This window comes from Dromaius novaehollandiae, chromosome W, assembly GCF_036370855.1.
Source record: "Dromaius novaehollandiae isolate bDroNov1 chromosome W, bDroNov1.hap1, whole genome shotgun sequence".
Lineage (NCBI taxonomy): Eukaryota > Metazoa > Chordata > Aves > Casuariiformes > Dromaiidae > Dromaius > Dromaius novaehollandiae.
In genome coordinates, this window is record NC_088130.1 from 30,185,430 (window position 1) to 30,203,510 (window position 18,081).

The 18,081-nt window shown below is 38.0% G+C and overlaps 1 protein-coding gene across 2 annotated transcripts in view; it reads left to right on the plus strand.

Moving 5' to 3' along the window:
• The window catches only part of LOC135323485 (E3 ubiquitin-protein ligase Praja-2-like), a 136,101-nt gene that overhangs the window by 74,454 nt on the left and 43,566 nt on the right, over positions 1–18,081 (plus strand). The window contains exon 1 of one of the 2 annotated variants that reach the window (XM_064500784.1): positions 9,860–10,002. The exons of the other annotated variant lie outside the window; for it this stretch is intronic. The gene's annotated coding sequence lies outside the window, so the exon portion shown is untranslated. Of the gene's footprint in view, positions 1–9,859; positions 10,003–18,081 lie in introns of those variants that run through there. 2 annotated transcript variants of the gene reach the window in all.

Below are 18,081 nucleotides of genomic sequence, written 5' to 3' on the forward strand. Positions count from 1 at the left end.
ATAATAATATAATGAATAATATAATTGTCTTATACACTTGATATATTCTGTACATTGTATTTAGTAAAATATACAATATAAAATTTTGAAGAAATATAATATTTTATGTCTTGGAATACAATATTATTATTCTTGTACTGTTGTTATTATATTTGTGTGATGAGCTTGAGGGTCCTGATAATATTGAGCCCTGTACAACTATACAGAAAAAAAACAGTCTTTGTTTTGAAGAGCTTATAATATATTCATTTCATTCAGGTATACATGTTCTAGTATATAGTTACACAAATTTTATATACTCAAGATGATTTATAAATAAAGAATGTCCATACCAAAGCACTCCAGAAATATATTTTTTAATGGAAATTCAATGGGATTTAGTCTCCCAGCTCATGTAGGTTCTCTTGAAATTCAAGCTTTGTGATTTGTAAAATTGTATTTTATTAAATGTCACAGTTATGAATCTAAAATGAGTTGTCATTACCCCTTTCAATGTTATTTGTATAATGAACTTGTTCCATTTGAGGGAATTGAGTGATTAGCCACTTCTTCATTAATACCTTCCTGACACGCTTTGATTCAACACACAAGATTCTTCCATTAACTTCCATGGATTTTGATTCAGACTTGTGTCTATGAGCATAGAATAGCAGATCAGTCCATCTATCTCATGAAAATAGTGTTATTTCTTCAATAGCATTAATTGCTCTATGTATTATTTGTTTAAAATATTTTAAATTGTGAAGGATAGGGAGAAATTAAAAATGGATTCAGAATGCAGAGACTTTCTAATGGCCTATGTGCGATTTGTGAGGGAGGAGAGCTGTAAAAAAGATTGTTTTCTGTCTTATAATGATTAGATAAAAAGCAAGAATAATTACCAGCTCAGTAGGTAGGCTGGTACAAAGGAAGAAACACTCATCAAGCAGTTTTTTTTTTAGCTTTGGCAGATTGTGCACACATGCTCACACACACCCCTTAGTGAGTTTTGCTTTCATGTAAAATGTAATGAATTATATTCAAGGCATATTTTGATGCATATTCTTCCATATGATGTGGTGATGTCATTTCAATTCTTAAATTGTATAAGACTTAACTAATGGTTGCAATTCAAATTAAGGATAACAGGGTAGTTATGGAAATTATAAGTGCATTTTCTCAATTCATTCCAGATTAAGCTTGTTATCAGCATGAAATACAACACTGACTCTATGAATAATTCTTAATAAACTTGAGTATAAGATATAGACCAATCTGGATAAACCCTAGTGAAATAACGCTTCTGTTTCCCCATCTGGTATTCAGGTGTTTTTTCTTGTAAGAGATTACTTATTTTATCAACTACTTATTCAAGAAAATTTGAGAGTAGACCTAGGAGTTCTGTAAATCCCATACAGAGTAAACACATTAATATTAAGCAGTATGTTACTTTATCAGGAATTCCTTGTTGTACTTTGCATTCTTTGTCAAAATGTTCCAGAGGATATTATATACATTGCTTACACGAAGAGGATCCTTGAAAAATCAGGTTACATAACTCCTGACTTGGTATCCAAGACAGGAATGAACATACTGACACGGACCAACACAAAAGACCAAATTATGTATTTGATGATAATGATGCAAACATGCAGAAAAAAAGCTCTGAATTAAAAAAGTGTCACCATGGAGCAAATAAGAAAAAAGAAGACAGTATTGAATACATCTCACTGCTCTCAAAAATTGCATAGCAGTCAGTGGCAAAACAAACACAGAATCAGGTTTTTAAAGTGAAATGAAAGTCTGATGGCTATGACCTAATTCATTAATGTATGTCTGTTAGCAGTCAAATTCTGCCATGAGGATTGCACAGACTCTTGAGTTTGAATCCACAAAAACACCTTTGGAGTCTGCTAGGTGCAGGATTTGCCTGTCCATAGAAAGGCAGAATGAATTCCATCAGTTCTATAATTATTCAAGATCCATGGAAAGATGTTGGCATAAAAACGAGCAGTGATTTGTGACTGTTTCTTATTTCCAAGTTCCCTATCTCCTATAACAGCATGACTTCTGAGGTTTCAACTGGCTATAATTCCTGTTTATGTGGTGGGTATCATTGTGTTTAACATGAGGACAAGACATTTTCAGAAATTAATACTGGAAAAATGTCAGCAAAGATTGGAGAGGAGGAGCAAGAAGATTTTAAAAGCATCCATCTTTTAGCCATTTCCTCCTAGCAACAGGCATGGAGATTCAAGGATGAGTGTGAGGACAGAAGGAACACTTTTTGAAATTTTGCATAGTTCACATCACCTTAATACCTAAGCATGCTTAAAAGATGCTTGCTCCCCTTTTCTGTTTCCTGTCACTTAAACCAACGTTTCATTCTCTTTAACTTATGATACTGTGTGCAATATCCTTTTTTCTTTTGCTTTTAGCTCCATAAAATCTTTAAGGTCCTGTATTGATTTAAGGAACAAAACTATTTGCTCACTAAACCATATGGTGTCTATGCCTATTTCAATGAAAGATCAAAACAAAGTACCTAATTCCTTTCTCATTAGTACCAATTTAAAACCAGTATTATATAATATTTTACTGCTTTTTTAGTTTTTCTCAGTGATGCACACTCTGCACTCAAATTCAAAGAAATCTTAAGAGTTAGAAACACTCAGACCCAGTATTTGTGATAGAGAAACATCCATCACCTGAATGATTTCAAAAGATTTATTTGTGTAAAAGTAAAGGGTCTGTATCCTTCTCACCCACAAGCCAGTATTACAGTAGGGATAAAATATGGGTGCAAAAGGTGAGACAATATCCCTTGAGCAGAAAAAGAAGGCAAAAGATTTTCCCAAAAGAAAAAGGATAATCTGTCTTCTATCAACTCACCTGATCCATGCAAATTTGCAATGTGTTCAGCAACCAGTAAATGTGGCCACAGTAAAGATGGATGTTCCATATAAGGGAAAGGCAATGCTTACCCAGATGCTGCAAAGCTATCTTAATTTGTGGCTCCTTTAGACCAAGAACAAAGCAGATTGCCTGCAACCATAGCTACAAGTTCAAATGTCAAACTTCTTTCTTAAATGTATTACGGAGGCGGCAGCAGCTGACAGGCAATCCAAGTGTAGAGGATAAGTGGATAATGGAAATTCCAGAAGAGATCCCTTGCAACAACTGAGGAGAGCCAAAGGTGAGAAGAAATGCTAAAGTCACTTGGATGTGAATGTTTGTGAATACCACTATTACATACCATGTAACAAGTACAAAGCCAGTATTGTTTCTGATATTTTCCTTTTCTGTTGCCAGCATTGGAATACATGATTCTTTTTCTTTTATGCCTATATGACTGGAAATGCAGACTACAGCAACATCAAATGAACATCTGACCTGTTTCAGCAAAAATTAAGAAATGTAGCCAAGGATTCCATACTCAGTTACTGCCTCACATCCAAACGCACAGCAATTCTACTGTCTGCCCAGCTAGTACAGAGTATGACATCTTTACTTCAGGTGATCCTGCACAGACACAGTTCTTCAAGAGACAGCATCAATGTTTGGTGGGCTTCCTGGGCCAGGTGGCAAAACACAATACTTTGAATAAGTTTACCTTGTGTTCTTTTTCATGCTACTTCTGGATGTGATAATACTAATGGAGAAAGCCGACCCTCACATTGCTTTTGGAAAGTCACTCCTATTCCTACAATTCACCTTTGAGGGAGCAAGTGGAGGTAAAGATTTATGTACTTTTTCTTCTTCTATCTGTGCCAAGAAACCATAAGGGCGAGGACAGGAAAATTCTAGAAGTTCTGCAGGAAAGCATGGAGAAAGGACAGAATGGTTCAAGTAGAGGACATCATCTTTTTAAATAAAGTTTCTTGTTTAATGTGAGTTTTAACTAATGTCACACTGACAGCTGGGGTGCTGAATAAGCTTGTTTGGGATATGAGCTAGGATTTGCATGTGTGTACGTGCTTATGTAATTTACATAGTTTTTTTGAGATATATCACAATTTGCATCACTTTTTCTAAAGTGCTTGCAATATACCAGATGGAATAATTGTGTTTCTTGTCTGAAGGATTATTTTAAAACGAGACCCAGTACAGTGCTTTTTTTCATAATGACAGAGAAAAATAAGAAGCAAAATGTGAGGAACCATATGAAATACCATTTTGTTTTGTCAGAGCTCTTGTATGACATCTGACATCAGTGAACGATTCCAGCTTATCTTCTGTCTGGACCAGAAAACTGTTTATTTTTTTTTCTTATGTTGCTTTATAATAAAGCCAAATGCCCTTGATCTATACAAAAATTAGAAGTGGTCCTTTTTCACTGGAACTGCCATGCTCTGACAGCGGTAAGTATCAACTGCTTCAAAAGAAAACAAAAGAACTCCTACTGCAGCAAATGGTTGAAGAAAAAAAGCCATAATTCAAAAAAATCTCTTTCAACTAAGAAAAAGTTATCAGAGTCCACTTTAAACAGGCTTCTTGAAGGGGAAATTAGCCACCTGAAGTTTGGCTTCAGCTATCTTGTTTCAGATATCCAAGCTGGCTCATATGAAACTCATTTGGGCCTCTCTACAACACATAACAGTGTAAGTATACCTCAGCTTTGTTTCAAATTCCATAGTCTTTCAAATATCGCAAAGCTATAAAGTCACTTTTTTCAACATTTATAGGTTTTCTGTGTAGGTCCTTATTTTTCTTAACAGACTCAGATTGGTTATATTTCATAAACATTTGATAAATGTATTTCACAAACTATCTACAAGCCAATGGGCTTGACCAGATGGCTTAACAAAAGAAACATCATTTGAGAGGGAAAAAAAAACAATTTGCTCTCCAAGTTTCATTCTTACAGATTTTTAGAGTATACTGATTAGAAGAGAGACTGGTATGACAGATGATGCACATATAAATAAAATATAAACAATAAATAAAATGAACAAAGAAACCTCCTAGGTTAGGGCACAACTTTATCCTCCTGCAGCTGTATGTGAAGTTAGTCAAAGGCCTTCTAAGTTTCCAGTGTTACTTTTACATTTTGGTCTGCATCTTCTGAAGCTGTAAATGGCACAAGCCCACCTGTGCACATCTCTTTCTTGTCTAAATGTAACCTCACACCTTAGCTGAAAAGAAATAAGCAAAGGCGCTGCAAACTGTCAGATTGCCTAAATGATGATGGTACTCCCTGTGTTCTTTACATTCTTTTGGGGAGGTTCTATATCTTTAAAATTTGCATAATCTTCAGGAAATCCAAGAGGAAACAATCCTTTTGAAACTGTTTTGCTAGCCCATACTGAGAAATGGAATAGGATTACTTAAGATTACTTTAAAAACTTTTCTGAAAAGCTAACAACCCTTATGTTTTGAAGTATGGTATCACTCAGCTCCTTTACCTGATTAAACTAAACCTCTCCCAAATAATTTTTCTGTCATTACAAAGGTGAGATATGAATCTTTATATAATTGGGTTTATTTTTGGAAAGAATTTTGCAGTTAAATGTGAGCTTCCTACAGAAACCAGGTCACAACTCTGTTTCTTCAAACAAAAGTGGATCAAAACAACTCAGGTTGTTTTGATCATTTCTACAGCCCTCCTTTAAAAAGATTTAAGTTTACAGTAGATTAGGGACAAGCTAAAGTTTGTATTTGTTGTAGGCTTAACAAAATTATTGTCCTATTTCTGATAAACATAACAGTGTTTCACACACACTACTTAAAATGTTATAGTTATTTCCAGCATAACAGTGCTGAATCACAAAGACATCCCTATTGCAAGCACTGAAAATGATACCCCTTTTCAACAGCAAATAGTAGATAATGCTTTTTTCTCTTTCATCACTTCTCTTTCTTTAGCGTCCACCTATAATGCAAGCAAATCCTATTTACAAAACCAAAATTTAAAGTCCTGAAACAACTCCCACTAAACCCCTCAATATTAAAGATACAATGTTCATTCTGCAAAACTGATGACAACAGCAACAGTTGTAAAAATCTATCATTCCTCACATATTTGTGAAGCTGAGAATATGGATAGCCTATTAGCTTGCAAGTGCCACTACTCCTAAATAGAGTAGTATTATTCAGAGGGAATTAATCTGTAACTATATCAGTAGGAGGAGATTTCCATGATGAAATGAGTACAGATGCTAGAAAAAACTTTTTAATATTTTGAGAACTGAGAATTTGTTAGACCGCATCTGTAGCAAAATAAAGGTCCAAGAATTGCCACTGGTGTGTTTTCTTTCAAAGGTAGCACTGCATCTAACACTGGCATAACACAAAAGCACCAAAATACTGGAAAAGAATGCTATATGGTGCTATTTTATTTTAACCAGTATTCCTGTAAAACAGAAAATTGTTCCAATAAGATGATTCTGTTTCATTTTGTTCCTGGCTAAAATGCTCAAAAAATAACTTACCCTTGGAGGATCTCTTTGGAAAAACTTGCTATATACTTCTGAGTGTGTCCTGTGTCCTGAGTGGACACAGTCCTAGTGGGAACATTTGGTCCAGGGAATGCCTGGAGACTAAACATCTATAGGGTAATTAGGAACAAATTGTTTGGACCTTAGGACAGCACTTTGTTGCTTTCTTGACTCTTTCTAACTCCTATCCGTTTGTCCATTACTGATAGCAGTAATTTGCAGACTGTAATTTATGACTTTTGGAATGGTGGCAGCACTGAGAACCACAGCTGTTACCTGACCTCTGCTCCCAGTAAAATACCAGTCAACTTTTGGAGAATGTGGATGGTATGGACAGCTTTGATAGCTGTGAAATGAGCAGAGTACTATGCAGAGCCATCTGCCAGCCACTTCAGTAAAAAGTTCCTCCATCTCAAAGCACTGTCTGCTTGTGATTAAAATGCTTTGTCTTCCTCTCAGTCCATCATCTGTAAGGAGAAAACATTTCACACTGAATGTAATGATATACAGTATAAAGTATATATTGCAGAAATTAGATAAAGTATCATTTAGTGAATAAGTTATTCGATATAGATGAAACTATTGAGGGAGAAAGCAATTAGGGAGCAGAGACATAAGGAAAAGGGATATGTTATACAATACAGTTTGAAAGAAGGTGGGAAGTTAATAAGTCAGCAAGATACAGATGGCAGGAAATGCAGAGAAGAAAGTTGACATGAACAGCTTGCAGACTGTGCAAGCAAAAAAGAGAGGAAGCAGGTTAAAAAAAATGAAGGGATGGTGGAAAGGACGAGTTAGGGGTTACATCCAAGAGGTAAACTGCAGAAAAACTGTATAGACTTTTAAAGAAAGAGGTGGTTTCGAACTGGATTCTTAAAGGGCTGAGGAGGAATTTCAAGGTGGTATGTTTCTATTCTTAGTTTGAATGGTAAGATTGGTTGCAATGTTCTGCAGGTAAGAAGATGAAAGAAGAGGAGTTAGAAAGGTAACAAAAGAGAAGTAATTAAGGGGAATGTAAAGGCAAATAGGCCAGAGGATTTCAACACTGTTGGACAGTGCAACTGAACTATTCAGCAGCTGAAAGAGCTCTCAAACTTACAGAAGCAGGTGACAATACTGGGAAAAGAAGGATAGTTTAGGATCCAGGACTCCATGGCTCTGAGGGAAGTCAAGGAGAAGTACGATGGTGGCATTCTCTTCAGAATTCTCCTTACTGTTGTAAGATGCAATATTTAGCATTTTTCTGGCATTCATTCCAAAATGTAAAGTAAAGAAGCAGCAGTAGAAACCAAATTAACTTTTGCTAGCTATTCACACTACCTGCTAATTGAGAATGGGTTCTGTAATTACTAGAAGGCCATTTAATTAGATTCCAGTTACTATTTAGCAACCTAGCATATTTCTAGTTTAAAAATATATTCTGAGTCTTTAAACAGAGCAGTGAAGTTAGAAAATTTCTCAGGTAACATCTAATGCTACTGTGTACATTCCTGTTTTACACAGTAGTCTCAGTACTTCCGAATATAGATGTTTTCACCATGTGCATCCTGCAAAGTCAAGTACTTTGGGGTATCCAGAAGTGAGAAAGCTGTAAAAGCATAAATATCCAGTGGCTTAAGGTTAATGTATATCCTACAGCTAAGCAATTGCTTTCTAGCCCTCTCTCACTTTTCAGAAGATTGGTGGTGTGTTTTGTTTCTTTAATGACATCTACTTCTCAGAAGAATTACAGGAAAACTTTGTTCTACATTAAAAAACAACAAAATAAAAACATTTTTGAAATAAGAAGCTTCTCACCAGTCTTCCAGAAAGAGCCTTTCTCCCTTCTTGAAAACACCAGATACTTATTTTTAGCTTTCAGGTTTACAGACTTCTCAGCATATTGACTTTTTGGCCTTTCAACCACGTGTCTGCTGACCTTATGGAGTGTTGTTGCCTTTATGAGTTTTAACCATGTGTCCGGATCCCACAGCAATTACAGTAGTGGATTACTGCAGAAGCCTTAGAGATAAGAACTGACATCATGCACTATTGTTACTGCCTTTGCTAGCTCAGCAATACAAATATCCACGCAGCTGAAATGATGTGTTCTAGTTGTTGCCCACTTGACCTATTTGATAGTCATAGAATTATCCAAACAGTCAGTTCTTCAATAGCAGTTCTAATTCTGATATAAACTGCTCGTGCTGGATATTTATGTGGTACACAGAGAGCTGTAATCTGTATGTGTAATCCTCTTTAAATTGTGACGTAGCATATGAGTTGGTTGACTGATACAGTATTCCTATCCTCTCTGGAGAAAAAGGGCAGAGAAATCACTGTAGTGTCATGAAATCACTGCACACTAAGCTGCTTGTATCACAATACTTTGGATACTCTCTGGCTCCAAAAAAAATTTTGAATAAATTAGATTTTCCAAATCCTGCCCTCGAAGAAATTAAAGTGGTAAAAGATCAGAAATTACCATCCTACCGTGGCAACAAGTTTACAGAAACACATATAACTGCTGTATAGATGCCAGAGTCTCCCCAAAGCTTCTAGCCCTTTTCTACTTGAGAGAAGTGTCCCTGAACATGACGCCCTTTGAAGGTGAAGCTCCGGAACAGAAGCTTCTTCATTAATAACATTTTTCCTGGCATTGCATTAGAGTCAGTACCTCCAAAATCACAGTACAGCAAAAGAAAATGTCACCACTGCAAGAAGGAAACGATACAGCTTACAAATGATAGCTCCTTAGAAAAGGAAAATAATCCTGTCTTTTTTATGTAAATACCTAAACACTTGAAAGAGTTTCTCACTCCTTCTCTCTTTCGCTCTTTTCTGGCTTTCTTCTCTTTCTACAGAATTACTATTACCAAGTGTTCTGCATCTTTTAAAAAGCTTCCTTCAGTAAGCGCAGGCGGTAACGCGCAGCGCGGCGCTCACGAAGGTTTCGTGCGCGCCGCCAAGACGGTCACCAGCTCCGCCGGCCTGCCGCCACCTGCCGCCGCCGCGCTCCCAGCATGGCGCCGCCCTCTTTCCCGCCGCCAGACGCTTTCCGATTTGGAAAGCCATTGGAGTGATTTGGGGGCTTCTAGCGCCCTACTTCGCAGCGAGGAGCAAGTGCGTAGAGATGGAAGTGGTGTTCTATTGGGACTGCGCGTTATGTCCCCCTACTTTCAGAAGTCAGCATGAGTTTCTCCCCTCCCCCCCCCCCGGCCCCCTTTACAGAGGACACCACTGTACTGGAGTAACGGCCGCACTAACGGCCGCCGCGCGCCCACTCCACTTCCCCCCGCGGGGGGCGGGCTCGGGCAACGGCGGCCGCCGCCGCCCAACGGCCGCGGGGTGGGGGCGGGGGCGGGGGCGGGCGCGCGCCCCGGCCCGGCAGCAGCCGCGCGGCGCCACCTGGCGGGCGGCCGGCGCCGCCTCCCGCGGGCTGTGAGCGGGCCTCCCGGCGCGGGGAGCCGCCCGGCCTGGCGTGGGGACGCCCCAGTGGCGCGGCCGCTTCAGGCACCTCATTTAGCCGTCTGCGGCAGGAGGAAGGCGGCTGGTTCCGGCCGGGAGCACCAGCTGCACCTGCAGCCCGGGCCCCTGGGTGCCTGGGGTCAGTAACGCGAGGGGCCGCGCGGCGTCTTTGTTCCCAGGGAGGCGCGGGCAGGGCAGCCCTCGGCGGTCTGCGGGTGGGAGGACTCAGCCCCATCCCACCCCCAAATACCCTCGGGAGGTGTCAGTAAGCGTGTCACTTCTTGGAGCGGGCGGTCCCGTTGCAGCTCCGCTTCCGCTTCAGCTCCGCAGGAAATAGCTGAGGTCAGGCAGGAGCCCTCTGTTACTCTGGCGCAATTATGTTCATTAATTACAGATTTAAAGTTGTTCTTTAAATTCCCAGCTGAGAGTTTTTCCTTTTCTCGCTAAGTGACCCTTACCGTGTAAAGCAATCTCCTTGTCTTAACTGAGAGTCGCACCCTTGTCTGAGCTTTGCCATTTCCACTGTAAAAATGTTGTCATTTCTTTGCAAGCTTAGATGGCTTTGGGGGGGTTGGAATCTTCAAGATTTAAGTGTTCAAGTATGAAATAGTCAGAAGCCTCAGTTACAGGTCGCCCAGCATACCATACTTCCACACAGCAGTAGGAATTGTACAGAAGAAACCGGGAAATAGCTGCCGTGCTATCTGGAGATACCCAAGCTAGTTTTAAATTAGCTATTTCAGGTGTTGGTTATAGCCTAGCCATGGCAGCTAGGAGCTCAGCAAGGGTTAATTCACCTTCTCCCGGGATTGCAGTATGGCTTTACCCACAGGTCAGCTTTTCTGGGCTCCATCTACATTAAGGTGTCAAGATGTGGTTATTCTTCTCTTGAGCCAAAGATGTCTGTAGTTTTACATTGGCTAAAGTTGCCTCTTTAGAGAATTAATTTAGGAGGCAGCCAGCTGATGTTGCCTCTGCACCTTTACAACTGAAGTCCTAAGAACTGTATCTGCTATTAAGGGTCTTCATGTTTGACAGAAAACTCCCAGTTTTGTCTCATTTAATAGCTCAACATCATGATAATCCATAGGCTGTGTGAGATATTTAGCTTTATCCTTTAGTATTGGCATTCCTTCTTGGAAGTGACAGGGGTAAAGTGCATGTGGAGACTCTGTTGGAAACCTTGACATAGCTGGCTAACAGGCCCATTAGAGAGTAGTGCGATTCAATTCTCGATTCTGTACAGATCTATAGTAGGAGCAAAGGGGGGAATATTGTTTGGCATTATAATTGGCTGCAATTTGAACTAACATCTGCAGGAAGCTAGCTGACCATTAGTGACAAGTTGTAGGAATACATTACATAATGAATTCCTTGAAAAATATCTGTGCATTTCTATAACTTTTTATTGAGCATTTGTGGCCAGTCACCAGCTGACATTCTTTTATACTGCAGGCATTCTCTTTACTTGGCTCGATACGTTTAGACTGAACCCTTCAGGATAGGGACAGACTTTTGTTTTGTTTCGTCTGAAAAATAGTAACCACACAGCAGATATTAATAGATAATGAATATTCACAATGTGCTATCACGTCTTCAGATTCTTACAGCTCAAGGAAGTGCTCCTGGTTTGAGTATGTTTGCCAATTGGAGATGCTTGAAAATGATCTCTATTTAAAAAATACCAGTTTTGCAAAGTTTTTCCACAAGAAATGTCTCCATTCAGGAAAAATCAATTTAGAAATTAGTATGTAAGGTAGTGGTTTCATAAAATGAAAATGTTAAATTTCAATCATTTTGGAAAACAGTGTTTAACTTTTTTCTGTTTCAAAAACATACAGTATCATTTTTTAGTATTTTGTTTAATAAAACCCCTAAAAGCTGGAAATAAAACACGCATTGATTTGCAAGCCGTTCAGAATCCCTATTCACTTTTTTTAGCTGTGCAAGGAATTGCTGACAGGACTTAGAGTTTCCGCAGGCAAGGTAGATCCCCAATGCTTCCCTCTGGAATTCCTCCCAAATTTAGTTAGGAAGGTCTGAAAATATTCTGAGATGCATAGTTTTATTTTATTATAATTCTTTTTGTAATAAGGGACTTTATTTTTTCTATGTGTCTGTGGACTAGTGACCTGAAATTTGTAGACTATTTACATACAGTAATATTGTAGGTTGCAATATTTTGTATGACTTATTTTAATAAAAACAGTAAGATGTGGGCAATTCTGCAAGCCAGTCTTCAGTGTAATTGTTGGTTAGTTTCTCTCTAAAGCCTTTCTTTTGAGGGCAGGTAGCCAGACTAGTTCCACCATATCTATTTTCTATTCTGATGGACAATTGTATTGGATTTCATTCCTTAGTGTTATCTCTGGGGCATGCAGGACTGACTGCTGTCTCTTCAAATCTGTCCTGTGGTGCACCTGCTTAATCAGTGCTGACCAGTAACTCTTGCATTTCTATATACTTGGTAAGTGGAAATTTTCTTAGCTTGTATGCTTATAAGGGTGGAATGGTTGTTGGCAGAGTTTTTTTTCCACCCTATTTGAAATTAGATAAGATGTTGCTGCGATTAAGACATTCTTTCACTGTTCAGTTTCTAGATAACATGTTAAAATATTGTTACTGAGAAAATATACACTTTTTTGGAACATATGGGGGAAGCAGTAAAAAGAGACAGAGAAGGCTGACCACAATTTTGCGTATTAGAGCAGTTGCTTTAAATGAGATAATTGTGTTTTGTTTCCTTGTTAACTGGCTTGGTTTGAATAAGCAATCTGACTGACCAGGGAAGATTATGAGCTCAAAAAATATGAAAAATTCAGACCGTGTATGTATTCTACTTTCTTTGCCAAGAAACAAATTAGTTTGAAATGTGTAATAGAATAAACAAGATAGTCTTGGCTTTGCCAGTATGTTCTGAAAGAGTGGTAGAAGTTATGCAGACCTTTCAAATTCATTCAATGATCTCCTGAAGTTTTATACATAAAAGATATTACCACAGTCAGGGGGTTCTGGAGGATACGGATATATCTAGCAGATCAATAGTATAGTTGATTATCAACAAACATAATAAGATGGCTTGATTGGATGTAGGTCAATATGTATATCCAGTTTAATATTTTCAAGTTGTCATACACAGTGACTATATAGAAATCAATTACTCTTTTTTTCCCAAGATTTAGCAAAATTGCCAGCTGGTTTGCTGGTTACATTGATAAAATATTACAGGTACCGTTAGTGAAAGAGAATGAAGATAAGTAGCAAGATAATTCCTATAATAACTTCTAGACACATTTTCAGTGGTGAAAAATCAATCTCTAGCAAATGAAGTATGTCATCCTACTTAATTCAAAGAGTTTACAGTCCGAATTTTCAGATCCTTTGTTAATTATATTTTTTGCACCATTTTAAAATCAGTTGTTCCATGAAGGGAAGACTGATGGGTCTGACCTCCTGCAGATTAGGGAACTGGTGTTGAACTAATGTGAGTTTTCTCTGACATGGGGTGGACTGTGCAGCTTTTTTCTCAGTGAGGTCTCTCTCCTGCTCACTGCCTATGAAACTCATAGAATCTTAAAAACAGTGAGGCACACAGACAAATAATCTGATTCATTACAAAATCAAATACAGATATGATATATTTAAGCACTGAATTTGGATATTTTAAATCCTGTTAGGTAGGCAGTATCAGCTTTTGAATCAATTCACTTTTTAACGAAGCTGTATCTAAAAGCTGTCAGATGTTACCCTCTTCATAAACTAGTTTTTCATTACAATATTTATCTTCCTTACACTTATTTTAATATAAAGGAATAAAAAATGCCAAAGGAAAACTATCTACTTCATTTTTGTTTCCAACACTCCAGAATTGTAAACTTTGTCTATAGCTTAGTCCAGAGTATCCAATATATTTTCAGTCTGCAGTGTTAAGTAGGGAGGATCTTGTGGCCCTTTCTGTGCAGCAATTCTATCAGTGTTAGGCAGTTGTCATAATTTCTATATGGTGGCACAAGCCACCGTATTTACAGATGAGTATATATTAGGAGACATCTAAATTCCTGTTTACGTATTCACATGAGGACTGGTTTTATGCACTACCTGCATAGAACAACTTGCTGAGTAAGGATTCAGATTGGCTGTGCAGTTTTTCTCAAAATCAGAGTAAGTTAGGAGGGGCCAGAATCTATTAAAAGTACATATTTTGGTGGTGAAGGGATGGGCACCAGTAACTTTAGCTTGCCTGAAAATGCTTAACACAGTATTTACATGTGAGATTACCACAGGTGTAGTTATCTAAAATGGACTTATCCCTCTTTGTTAAGCCAGGATCTATTTATGTATATGTATATTATAATGTATATTATTACGTATTTGTGTCAACAGAGGATTTTTTTTCCTAGAGAGGGTGAACTGAATTTTTTCAGTTCATACTCTTTAGTTACTGATGTTAAAAAATCCCTAGCTAGTACAATGACACAGCTTTGTAGGGTTTTGATTCTATTTCCTATTACTTCAGCATGTTTTCCTTACTAATTTGGACGCCATCAACTTTTTTTTTTTTTTTTTAAGTACGTCCACAATCACGTGTACCAAAGTTCAGTTCACCCTCTCTAGGAAAAAAATTCCTCTATTGACACAAACACTAAGTCCCCACTAAGAGTGATGGCAAATACCACAAAGGGTGGTAATTATTTCAAAATAATATTTTTTCTAGTAATTTTTGAACTGCTATTATACATAAGGGTTTGAAAGACAAGGTTGCAGCAACTATGACTCATACAGGTTTTTTTCCAGTTTAGAACCCAGTCTTTTCCCATAGCATCTAGTAATTGAAGGAGTCTTTAAGGATCTGCCTTCTCTGAAGTCAGATTTTTTCATTATTCCAAAGAAAGGAAAGAAGTATCTTGAGCAGTTGTGTATTCAAGGATGTTAATATTGAAGGCTGAAAGAATCATTTGGAACTTGGAAAAATAGAATAGTCTAGATTTTAGTGTTAGTTACACAAACATAGCCAGGATCATACTGTCTTTGCTAAAATAATTATCAGAAATAAATAAGCATCAGCATTGTCTATTCTTGAACCTGCATCTCTGCAACTGAGACCAGTATTTGGTTCAATATTTATAGATACATCTGCTAGATCACCAACAGGCTAAGGCAAGCTCCCCTTTTTGATGGATTAAACTAAATGCCAGACTGTGGGCTGGAGTTCTGAGATGCAGGCACCTTTTCCATTAGCTGTGTTGGGGAATGGTAATCTTCTCAGAACAATAAAATTTCTTACACCATGCAAATTCAGAAGACGCTTCTACTGAGCTTTTGAGGAGATACAGAGCTTTCCAAAATTGTGGCACTTTCTTCTTGACTAGTCCAAGATTTATTTTTTAATTTAATCATTACCATGATATTTGGAATGCTAACACAGCAGACATCTTAACTTTTTAGGCTCCTTACAGAATAAGCTTATTATTTATTTATCTCTGAATTTTTGAAAGAAACAAAAAAATTGTTGGTCTTAAACTTTAAAATTGCTTATTTTTGCCGAAACAGTGTACCGAGATTGTGTCAGGGTGCAGCGAGAGCCAGTTGCTCTGCGAGAGAAGGTGAGCTAGGAGCCAGGATGCAGAGCAGCAAGTCCAGGTCAGGATCAGGGCCAGAGATGATGGCTGGGGTCGGCATGGCCTGGTGATCCCCAGCAGGACCATAGTGATGAGGCAGGTCCGGGGTCAAACCGGGAAGCTAAGCCAGTGGGACCAGGTCAGGGCCAGACTCACGACTCCCAAAGGCAAGGAGGGGCAGCCCTCTCTTCTAACTTACTTCACAACAGCTCTGGTCAGCGAAGGAGCCCCCCTTGGACTCAGACAGCTAAACTCCTTCACTTAGCCCACTAAACACCAGAAGGGCGATGCACTCCTGTCCCCAAAGTATTGGGCTTAATGGCAAAATTTGGAGGTGTAACGCACACGTGCATACTCACACACGCATGCATACACACACGCGCACACACACTATATACTTCAGTCAGCTCCAAAGAGCACTGACTGAATTGCTTCAACTGCTGTGGGCTCTGATATCAGCAATCGTATTTTGTAGTTGTATTCCAAAGAGCAAAAATCAACCATTTTAGAACAATAGGCCTATCCAGTTCTGCTATTTAGCTTACTGTAAATGATGCGAAGTACAAACTCTTGAGGCTATTTCCCAAAACATTTTATATATATTTAAAAACTAATCCTACTATCACATCATTTTTTGAGTTGACAAACCTGATCAATCATTGCGATAGTATCCATTTTTGTTGTGCTTACAGGATGCATACTCAACATTTTATCACATTATAGTATCACACTGACTCACCTGAGAAGTTGGGGCAAGGGGTGTGTGTGGGGGGGGGAATCAGCCTTACTCACTTACAAGCTTTTATCCCTCTTTGTATAGAATCTTTCATGCATATTTTTAAAAGCAGGTTGCATGCTTACGATGTAGCAGGTTCAAAGCTACAGCTGTAACTGCTAAAGGTGAAGAGTAGGTGTAAGGGCAATTAGTTGTCTTTAAACAGTTTTGCTTTTAGGACAGAAATAGTTGGCTGCTTCTGTTTAAACATGCCATCATTTAGAAAGGAGGTACAGGGAGCAATTTTCACAGCTGACCATAAGGGTAAGAAGTACAAGAATCTAGGGAGCTAGCAGTCCTTGCCTTGTTCACACGCAGACATTCAAGCACCTGTTTGAGTGTTTTCCTGGAAAAGGATGTTTTCCCGACTCATCTTAAGAAATCTTAAGATTTCTTAAGAAAGCATCTGAATCAATTAAGATTATTTTACAGTCTCAGATTCAGAGCACGGACTCATAATCCTTCTTTCCGTAAGTGTTGGGCTGCATTTGTTATTTCTCCTGTTGTAATCCTAAATATTAACATTATCTATATAAACAGCAAAGTATCTTTGCATCCTGCTGAACTCTTGTTCCTAACAATACCTATAAATAGTTATACTTAGTAATAATGCTACCTTGTAGCAATGAGTTCCCTGGGCTAAGTTTACACTGTGTCCTAAAAAAGATTTTAACTGATGTAAAATTTTTCTGCCTTCAGTTTATTAAACTGAATGGTTTCTTGTTCTTGAATGGCAGGTGAATTTTAGTATGATGGGAATTACATTAACATTATCTGTGTTTTAAATTGGAACTCACCATACTTTCTTTAGTTTGTAGCAATCTGAAATTTTTTTTTAGATTCTTAATTTGCAGTTCCCTGTTGTTATTTATGGTTTTACAGCTCGTTTTGTTGTAAATCTAGAATTTTGGGGATGCATTTGACTTACTGTGCTTGAACAAATCACTTGTAGAGTATATGTACAATAGTTCTGATGCTTCTCAGAAACATTAGCTCTGCTGTGAAGTACACATAAGATCCCATCTGCTCAGAAATATACAGAAATCACCAAACATAGCAGATGTGGACATATGTGACATTTTCTAACGTACCTCAGTAGTTCCAATTGAAGCTACCACTCATGCACACTGCAGGAATACTGAACATCTGGACAAAAAGAAAATCCTTGAAAACTGTTGGACAAAACTTATAGACTAAGAATGGGGTGTATCCAAGAAAAAACACAAGCATGACAGTTTAAGATTTGCAATAGAATGTTGTTTCAGGAACATCAGTCATTGTATTTTTTCCATCACAGCCTTTCAGTACTCTTTTGTACTTTTCATTGAATTCTTCTGTAAAGGAGGATGGACTTGATGATCATAATATTCCTCTCTTCTTATAAAACCTAATAATCTAAAATCAGGGAAAGAGGTGACACTCTTTGGTATGTTCTTATGTGGCACAGCATCAATACACGCAGCTACAGTTTGGCTTGCTGAAAAAAGTTTGATCTGAATATTACCAAGATTAGAAATATTACAAAATAGATTGCAAAACAGAGTGTGCATTGTAAATGCGTCTCCTTTAAATATACTATATACTGTTCACATGAAAAATCTTTTTATTTATATATTTATTTGCCATAATGTTTAGTCTTTTGAATGCAATAATGATAGTACGTATACTTTGATGTGGAGGTGCCTTATCTGACCACTTTAAATTCATTAGAAAGAAACTGTTAGACTCGATAGATTTTTGGGTTATGTCTTTAGTGAAATAGAAGCAGCAGTCAATAGAGCAAATTTACAGGAAAAATTCACTCTTGTTCTGCAAGAGGCTACAA